Genomic DNA, 10,348 nt, shown 5'->3' with positions numbered 1-10,348 from the left:
AGCAAACAGTGCATGGCCCAAGAAGATCAAATCATACCATTCCCACAGATAAGGAAAACCCTCAAGTGCTGATTCATTTCTGTCAATTAACAACTCCAGGTGAGAGGGGTCCAAAACTTTTAAAATATGCTAACTACATCCTGATGAGGGAAATCATTTAATGAGTTTTAACTGAAAAGGCAGAACCATTCATGTTTGCCTTAATACTGCCCAGTATTAAGTAATATTACAAGGTCAGTATTACAAGGCCTTGAAAAATTATCTATTTCAACATTGCCCACAAGTGAATGGCTTTGAAATTTCTTCTGTATTCTTTGCTGGGGCCTGAAAAGAAATCATTGCATTACCTTGCATTGGCTCTTAGAGTCATTAGCCTCAGACAGCACCATCATTTAAGAAATTTATCATCAGTGCTGTCCTTCACACAATGTATTAGTGCAATGCATTATAAGAGCACCTTGCTCTGATGATATATGGCTCCAAAGATGGCAACCTCTGGGGATGAATGGGTCTAAGAATAGATGTGGTGTAGAAGAATAAAAAAGTATAGATCTACATTGGTGGTATTATTCTGAAATCTGTATTTGTTGCTCTAAACCAACTCCTCCAATGCTCATAACAATCTTTAAAATTTCCCTGATTTAAGAAATAATTCTTCATGACATTAAATTGATTTTTTCAAGACAAAGAAGGAAGGCTTCTAAAATTAGTGGTTTGGTACATTGAGGGATAACCCAACCTAAGCCTGGTGATAAATTTCAATCGCGGCTTTCAAGAAGACTCTAATTTAGTCCACTTCTCACTCACTTAAATTTTTCAGTAGACTCTCCAAAGGAGAGAAAGGAGATTAATATCTGATGTCTTCAAGGGTATTAGAACAAAAATTGAGTCACAATTAATTTGTCTATACCAAATTCTAGCTTTCTACATGGCTGATGACACATTTTTTCTGAAGCTCAATTCTCCCATTTTCATTCTTCAAAGTCCAGAATGCTGTCCTCTCTGATACTTTGCATAAATAGGATGCAAATATTTTAGCTAACTACTGAAATAAATCATTATGAACATTCAACTTTAAAGAAAATCATGGCAAATGAAAATGCCTTCAATGGCCTGATTCATACATGCTAGAGTAATCTGCAGGGTCACAGACTCCTTTGTTAAAATGGGTTTAGAGTATTTTATGACAAACTTCCCAGTACAGTTTGGGAACAGGCCCTAATTTCCCACTGTAAGCATTATGCCTCTAGGAGCTAGTTCTTCTTAAATTATGCTTCAATCCAACTTCCTACCCTATCCTATAATGCCAAAATGAGTCCTTCACTGGAGTTCATAAACATCTTTTATACTAAGAGAAAAAGAAAACAAGACTGAGAGGAAAATAAATCATTGCTATGAATGCATAATCCCACAATTATGTTCAATTAACATGTCTCCTTCAAATGAGTTAACATGCAAATCAACTGGAAATCTGGTGTGGTAAACTCAAAAGACACTAGCTCCTTTTCCTCCATATTCACCAACATGAATCTCTAAAGACAAAGAAGATTTAGAGCTTCCCTCAGCATTTCTTAATCATCTACAACATAATCAAGTTATATGAGCTTAACAAATAAACAATTTTCCTCCAACTGGATGCACTGGAGGGGGAACCACCTTAGCCTAGACCACTTAGCCTAGATGGTATTGTGGGAAGATGGCAGGGTATGAAACTCCAAAATTAATTCTCTCCACCAAAACAACTATTAAATGGGCAGGAGCTATCAAAAACAACTATTCTGAAACTCTAGATTCCAGCAGAACACTGTAAAGATTCTAGGGAAGACTGGGAGGAAAAGGCTGGTTTAGTATGGTAAAGACTAGTAAACTGCTCTCTCCACAGGGCAGTTTCCAGCACCCATCCCCTAATCTCATGGCAGGCTGTGATGGGGTATGGCTCCTGGCTACCTTGCCAGTGACAGAAAGGGACAAAGATCAAAGGTAGGCATAGCCATTTGCTGATTGTGGCTTTGAAATAGCAACTTTGGATTGCTGGGAGCCAGGTGCTGAGGGAATCCATTGTTCCAACACACCCTGGACAAAGGCTACTAAGAAGACTTAAAGACATGACACTTTCTCAGGACTAGGAGGGACAGCTGAATGGCTGTATTTGCTGGGCAGGTCAAGAAAAGCACAGCTTCAGGGAGCCATAGAAGAATCTTTTGGCACCCTTCCTGATGCTCTCCCAGGGCATTGTGGAGCTGGTCTCTGCATGGGTGTATGGGTCCCTAGCCTTGTTTTGGCCAGGAAAGACTGATTTGGGTAACTCCTCTCCAGGATCTGCCCTCTAGGCAATAGCAACTTGAGAGGACAATGAAAGGAATATAAGAAATTACTGAAGTGGTACCTGCTTTAAACACTGGAAAGAGGAAGAGGGTCTGTTTCCTGGGAAATAGAGAGGACATTTAAACTCCTGTAAATAGGAGAATTCCAAAACAACTAACAAGCAGAAACCCAGGACAAAACATGGGCTCAGAAAGAAAGGGAAAATTCCGTACTTTACATCTAACTTGGATGGACTTTACTAATAGAATGGCTGACATGCAAGAAAATATCTGTGAAATCACCAGCAGGTTACAAAATTAAGAAACAGACATGTCAGGGAATAAATCCCAGAGTTAACATTTTTAAATATTAGAATGTGGGTGCATGGGTGGTTAACTGGCAGAATGCTTGCCTTCCATGTGGGAGACCTGGGTTCAATTCCCAGACCATGAACCAAAAGAAAAAAAATATATATATATATATATAAATATATATATTGGAATGTATAGTGTGCAACAAGAGAAAGAACAAAGGAACAGGTAATTATGGCCCATAAGAAAGAGGATAAAAATCTAGAAAACACTAAAGATCAGACTGGACATACCAAGCAAAGACTTTAAACAATGATCTTAAAAATCCTGAAGGGTATGAAGGAAAATATAGAAAAGAATGAAAAGATATTGGAAAATAATTAATGCACAATATGAAAATCTTAGTAAAGAGAAATAAATTTTAAAAGGAACTAAAATAACTACTGGAATTGAGACCACAATAATTGAAATGAAAAATTCCCAAGAGGGTTTCAATAGCAGATGGGGGCTGGAAGAAGAATCAGTGACCTCTAATACAAGACAATTGAAATGTTTCAGGCTGAGGTGCAGAAAGAAAAATGAATTATAAAAAGAGGAAATAGCCTTAGAGACCTCTAGGACACCATCAAGCATGCCAAAAGATGCATTATGGGAGTTCCAGAAAGAGAAGAGAGAAAGGAAAAGGAATACTCAAGGAAATAATAACAGGGAACTTCACAAACTTAGCAAAAGATTTGAATGTGCACATCCAAGAAGCCCAGAGAACACATAACAGGATAAAGAAGAAGAAAAACACACCCCGTCATATATTGGTCACACTGTCTAATTCAAAGAACAAGTACAGAGTTCTGAAAGCTGCAAGAGAAAAACAATGTGTTACATACAAGGGAGCCCCAGTTAGATTGAATGCCAGTTACTCATCAGAAATCATGGAGGCAAGAAGGTGGTAGTGAGTTGAAATACTGAAAGTGCTGAAAGAAAACAATTGCCAACCAAGAATTTTATATCTGGCAAGATATTCTTTCAAAACTGAGGGAAAGATTAAGACCTTCTCAGACAAAAAAAACAAAACAAAACTGAGGAGTTCATCGCCATGAGGTCTACCCTGCAGGCAATGCTTTCAAGTTGAAAGAAAAGGATACTAGACATAAATAAAGACCTCTGGTAAAAGTAACCATTAGGGTAATTATAAATGCCAATAATATTATATTGTATTTTTGGTAGGTAACTCTACTTTTTACTTCCTACAGGTGTTACAATGCAAATGCATAAAAATTAATGAGAAATCTATGGTTTTGAACATACAACACAGAAAGATATAATTGGTAACAAGTTCATAAAAAATGGAATAACAGAGGAGTATAAGAAAATCTCATGCAGACCTCACAGGGTGTGGCTGTACACCACTTCTAGACCCTGAGTGAGCCCACTGCTCTACACGCCCAGCCCAACCAAGGCCTCCTGTGCACCCTGCTGCTGACTGTGAAGTGGAAGCAAGAGCTAAAGCTGCTGGACAACCGTGATGCTTCAGATGGGGAGAAAGAGAAGCCCCCACCACCTCTGTACTCTGATTCTACAAGCATTTTGGCCCCCATGGGGCCCAGCAGGCCCCCACCAGTCCCTGAGACCCCCACAATGTCAGCTACTGAGAGTGCTCCCAATGGGCTAAGCACTGTCTTACAGGAGTACCTGAAGGGTAGGTAGAAGTTGGATCTGGAGGCTGTGCAGAAAGGAGCAGCAAGCTGCCTCATTTCACCCAGACCCTTACAACTTCATCCCAAAAGCTGCACAATGAGGTAGACAAGGTCCTTTCATGCCTGGAGATACCATCCAAGGTGTTTGACCAGCAGAGCTCACCTATGGTGACCTGTCTTTTACATCAGTACAGCCCACCGCAGGCTATGGAGCAGGCAGTAGAGAGCCTGGTGCTGAAGCTATAAGTGCTAAAGGACTTCCTGGTTAATATCCAGAAGAATGCCTTGAAGTCCCTGTCCTGAACTCCACAGTACCCCCAACTCCACAGCAGCCATCCAAACATAAGGCCAAGAGTATCCCTGCACATGCCTTTGAGGTGAAGCCAGCTGTGTCCCCGGGTGAACCTGACCAAAACTTGGGAGTCGAAGAAGTTGATGCTGAGCATGGATGCGGAGGGCAGGCAGCTGGTGCTGCTATGGAGTCAGTGAGACACATGGAAGGACTGGAGAACCTTCATACATGACCGCATTCATCAACTCATTAAGTCTTACCATGTCCAGAACAAACTGGGTATTGTGTTTCAGAAGAAGAATGACTGGATCCAGCAAAAGGATTTCATCCTTGTCAGTGCCAAGAAGTGAGAGGCTATCTGTCAGCTGCAGCTCATGAGGAATAAGCTCTCCAAGCAAGACAACCCTAGCATGATCTCCATTTTTGTAGGCACTTGGAACATGAGAAGTGTGCCCCCTCCAAAAAATGTGACATCTTGGCTCACATTGAAGGCTCTGAATCACAATGACCATAACCCATGACGTCTACATCTTTGGGACTCAGGAGAACTTGGTAGGCAACCATGAGGGGCTGAACATACAGCATGGGGGCTCAAAACACTCATAGATTTGGATTACTGCCCAAATGCTGTTCAGTCCTTATGGAATATCAAGGTGGCCATGCTGATCAAGCGTAAGCAAAAAAACTACATCACCCATGTCAATACCTCCAGGGTAAAGACTGATACTGCCAACACCCTGGGGAACAAAGAGGCTGTGGGTGTCTCCTTCAGTTCAGTGGTTCCTCATTTGGGTTTGTGAACTGCTGGATCCCTTCAGGACATGAGAATACTGCTCAGCAGAATCAGAAATATCTGGATATCCTTCAGCTGCTATCTATCATTGGGTGACTGGCAGCTCAGTGCCTTTAACAGCTCTCTGCATTTCACTCACCTATTTTGGTTCAGGTACCTAACTACAGCCTAGAAAAGGATGCCCAGGAGATCCTGAACTACATCAGCAGGTAGCAGTTTGAGCCCTTGCTCAGGGTAGAGCAGCTCAACTAGGAGCAGGAGAAGCACAGGGTCTTCCTTCAATGAAGTGAAGAGGAGATCTCCTTCCCACCCATCTACCACCATGAGCAGAATTCTTGGGACACACATCTCTGGCACAAGCAGAAGTCAACTGGGGTCTGGACCAACATGCCCTTAAGTGTAACTGGATTCTCTGGAAAGCCTGCCCTGAGAACCATACCATCTGTCATTCCTATGGTTGCACCAATGACACTGTCACGGTGACCACTCCCCATGTTTGGGACATTTAAGGTTGTAGTTCACTCTTAGTTCATTTCTAAGAAAGGGTTCTTGAAGACTTCAGATCAGGCCTATATTGAATTTGAGAGCATTGAGGTCATTGTGATGACTTTCCAGGCACACTAAGTTCTTCACTGAATTCTACTCCACCTGCCTGGAAGAATACAAGAAGAGCTTTGAGAATAATGTTCAGAGCAGTGATAACATCAACCTCCTCAAGGTGACATGGTCCTCATGCTAACTACCCAAACTAAAACCCATTCTGGCTGACACTGAGTACCTGCAGGATCAGTACCTCTTGCTCACAGTCAAGTCGATGGGTGGCTATAAAACCTCCAGGAGTACATGGCTGCACTCAAGTACATGCCTGACAGCACAGCTCAGCAGTTCTTAACCTTCCTTTCCTACCAAGGCAAGGAGACAGGCACTATCCATGGCTCCATGAAGGTGTGTGTGGGTGCCCACGGAGTACCTGTGAATGCCTCACTGATGGATCAGCTTTGATAAGGACAAGACAGGGGCTAAGAGTAAAACTCCCTCCATGTTCCTGGGTAACTAGGAGCCCAAGTCAGAAGCTCCTGTTCCATGCTGCAAATGGCCAAGAAACTGAATGAAGTGGATTAAGACCCTGCTGCGTCTGGCTGCTCAGCACTCCTCCCAAGCCCCTTGGAGTTGCAGCAGTCCTAGGGCCTGTCCTTGGACTATGCCTAGTCCCTCAGCTTCCCTCTACCCCACATTGAAGAGAGCACCTAGGAGGATGTGACAGAGGAAACTCTGTGCCTATAGGGTGGGCCAGCAAGCTGGATGAGACAGGCATGGGTGCCTGACTGCAGGCCATTGGCTTGGAGTGCTGTAAGAAGGGCCTAGTGCACAATGGCTGTGGTGATGTGGGATTTCTTAGCAATATCACCAAGGAAGATCTGGAGGAAGCTGGGGTGCAGAACCCAGCTCACATGCACTTCCTTCTGGAAACTCTGCAGTTCAGCAAGTGAAGACAAAGGCCGAGTGATCAAGGTGGGGTCAATTTGAAAAGAAGACATAACAATTATAAATATATGTGTAGCTATAGGAGAGTCACAAAATATATGAAACAAATGCTAGCAGATTTGAAGGGAGAAAGTGACAGCTCTACACTAATACTAGGAGACTTTAATACAACACATCCAATAATGGATAGAACACACAGAAGATCAATAAGGAAATACAACACTTAAATGATACTCTAAACCAACTAGACCTAACAAAAATATACAGAACACTTCAACCAATAAAAAAAGAATGCACATTCTTCTTGAGTATATATGGATCATTCTCCAGGACAGACCATATCTTAGGTCACAAAGCAAATCTGAGCAAATTCAAATATATTGAAATCATAGACAATTCTCCAATGACAATGGAATGAAGCTAGGAATCAATTACAGGAGAAATGGAAACTTCATAAATATGTGTAAATGAAACAACATACTCTTAAACAACCAATAGGTGAAAGAGGAAATCACAAAGGAAATTAGGAAATATCTTGAGGTAAATTGAAATGAAAATATAATACACCAAAACATATGGGATGCAGCAAAGGCAGTGCTGAGAGGGAAATTTATACCTCTAAATGCTTCCATTAAAAAGGAAGAAAGATTCAAATCAAAGACCTGACATCAAAACCAGAAGAGCTAGAAAACACGAACTGTGATCCTACCCTCAACTGAAGAATATTACGCTTCCTTCTGTAACTCAGGTGCAGACATATACAGGATTAACAGGTGGAGTCACAACTCCATGGAAGCTATCTGATCAAAAGTTACCACCCACAAATGGATGGGTCACATCTCCATGGGAACAATCAAAATGCTCCCAGCCAGCAATATTGAATGAGGATAAAAGGACATGGCTTTTCTGGGGTCCACCAAAGATTCACATTGGCACAACAAGGAACTGTGAGGACCCCGTAGAGCCTGAAGGCCACTTACAGCTGACAGCCAGCAAGAAGCCAGACTCTTAGTCATACAGCCACATAGAAGTGAATGATCCTGAATAGTTTTGGAATCAAATTCTTTCCTAGTCATCCCTCCAGATGAGAAACCAGACTGACTGACACTTGAATGTAGCCCTGTGAGATAATGAGCAGAGGACCCAGCTAAACTGTGTGTCAACTCTATCAAAAGAAATTGTGAGACAATGGATGCATGTTGTTTTAAGCCACTAACTGTGTGGTAACATTATGCATTGACAAAAAATGAATACAATATTGTTAGGAAAAACGCAGCTCATGTATTAGTCAAAAGTCCTCAGTTGCTCTTCACTGTCTTTGGAATAAAGTTCAAAAAGCTTTAAAAAACAAAACAAAAGAACAACCAGAACAACTGGAATAAGAACAAACTAAACCCCAAGCAAGCAGAAGAAAGGAAATGACAAAGATTAGGATGGAGAGGAGATACATGAAATAGAGAAAAAAGAAAAAAAAAAAAGAGAAAATCAACAAAACCCAAAATGGTTCCTTTGAAAAGATCAATAAAATTGACAAACTTTTAGATAAACTGACAAACTAAAAAAGAGACAAACAACTATAATCAGAAATGACAAAGGGGGACATTACTATCCAACTGAAATAAAAAGAACTATAAAAAAATGAAAAACTGTACACTAATAAATTAGATAACCTAGATGAAATAGGCAAATTCTTAGAGACTCACAAACTACTTACACTGATGAAAGAAGAAATAGATCTCATCAAACCAGTTACTAGTAAAGACTCCCAACAAAGAAAAGCCCAAAACTAGATTGCTTCACAGGGGAATTTTTCCAGACACTTCAAGAAGATGTAACATAAATCCTGTTCGAACTCTTCTGAAAAATTGAAGAGGGGGGAACACTACTGAATTCATTCTAAGAGGCCAACCTCACCCTCATACTGAGGCCAGATAAAGATACTACAAGAAAAGAAAATTACAGACTAATATCTCTTTTATGAATATAAATGTAAAAGTCCTCAACAAAAGACGAGGAAAACAAATTCAACAGCACAATGAAAGTATTATGAACCATGATCAAGTGGAATTTAACCCTGGCATGCAAAGGTGGTTCAATAAGAGAAAATCAACTACTGTAATACACATTTATAGAATAAAGGAATAAAAACCACATGATCATCTCAATTGCTGTAGAAAAAGCATTTGACAAAATTCAGTGCCCTTTCTTGATAAAAACACTTTAAAAACCAAGAACAGAAGAGAAATTTCTCAAAATGATAAGGGGCATATATGCAAAGCCCACAGCTAAAAATTTACTAAATGGTGAAAGACAGAAAGTGCTACCTCTAAGGTCAGGAACAAGACAAGGATGCCCACTGTTACTGCCGTTATTCAACACCGTACTGGAAATTCTAGCCAGAACAATTAGGCAAGAGAAAGAAATAAAAGGCATCCATAAAATAAAAGGAAAGGAAGAAGTAAAATTTTCCTTATTTGCAGATGACATGAGCCTATATATAGAAAATCCCGCAAAATCCACAACAGAACTCCTAGAACATAAATGAATGAAACAAAGTGGTGGGGTACAAGATCAATACCCCAAAATCAGTAGTGTTTCTATACACAAGCAATGAACAATATAAAGAAGAAATGTAAAAAATCCATTTACAATAGGAATTCAAAGAATCAAATAGATAGGAATAAATCGAACTAAGGATGTAAAGAACTTATACACAGAAAACTAAAAATCACTGCTAAAAGAAATCAAAGAAGACCTAAATAAATGAAAGAACATTCTGTGTCTACAAACTGGAAGACTAAATATTAAGATGTCAAGTCTACCTAAAGTGATTTACAGATTCAACACAATCCCAATAAGAAATTTCAATATCAATCTTTGCAGAAATGGAAGAGCCAATTACCAAATTTATATGGAAGGGGCCCCAAGTTGCAAAGCCATCTTAAAAAAGAAGAATGAAGTTATAGGACTCACACTTCTTTCTCTTAAAGTGCACCAGAAACAACAGTAATCAAAATAGCATGATACTGGCACAAGGGGAGACATAAGAACAAACGGAATCCAATTGAGCTCAGAAATCAACCCTCACATTTATGGTCAAATGACTTTTGGCCAGGGGACAAAGATCGCTCAATTGAGAAAGGACACTCCCTTCAACAAATGGTGCTGGAAAACCTGGATCTCCATTTGCAAAAGAATGTGAAGTTTGCCTACTTCACACCTTACACAGAAATCAACTCAAAATCGAACAAAGACCTAAACACATGAGCCAGAACTATCAAACTCCTAGAAGAAAATGCAGGGAATCATCTTCAGGCCCTTGTGCTAGGCAATCATTTCTTAGACTTCACACCTGAAGCACAAGCAACAAAAGAAAAAATAGATTAATGAGAACTCAACAAAATTCTTAAATTGTGTGCCTCAATAAAAGGACTTTATCATTAAAATAAATGGCAACCTACACATGGGA

At 40.2% G+C, this 10,348-nt stretch overlaps 1 pseudogene; it reads left to right on the top strand.

Annotated features, from left to right (window-relative positions):
• The first annotated feature begins 3,989 nt into the window (after positions 1 to 3,989).
• Positions 3,990 to 6,502, top strand: LOC143680425 (phosphatidylinositol 3,4,5-trisphosphate 5-phosphatase 2 pseudogene; annotated as a pseudogene).
• Positions 6,503 to 10,348: the final 3,846 nt, after the last annotated feature.

The sequence above is a fragment of the Tamandua tetradactyla genome, chromosome 4 (assembly GCF_023851605.1).
Source record: "Tamandua tetradactyla isolate mTamTet1 chromosome 4, mTamTet1.pri, whole genome shotgun sequence".
Lineage (NCBI taxonomy): Eukaryota > Metazoa > Chordata > Mammalia > Pilosa > Myrmecophagidae > Tamandua > Tamandua tetradactyla.
Note: the sequence above shows the minus strand (reverse complement) of the source record. Positions and strands in the feature narration are given on the sequence as shown.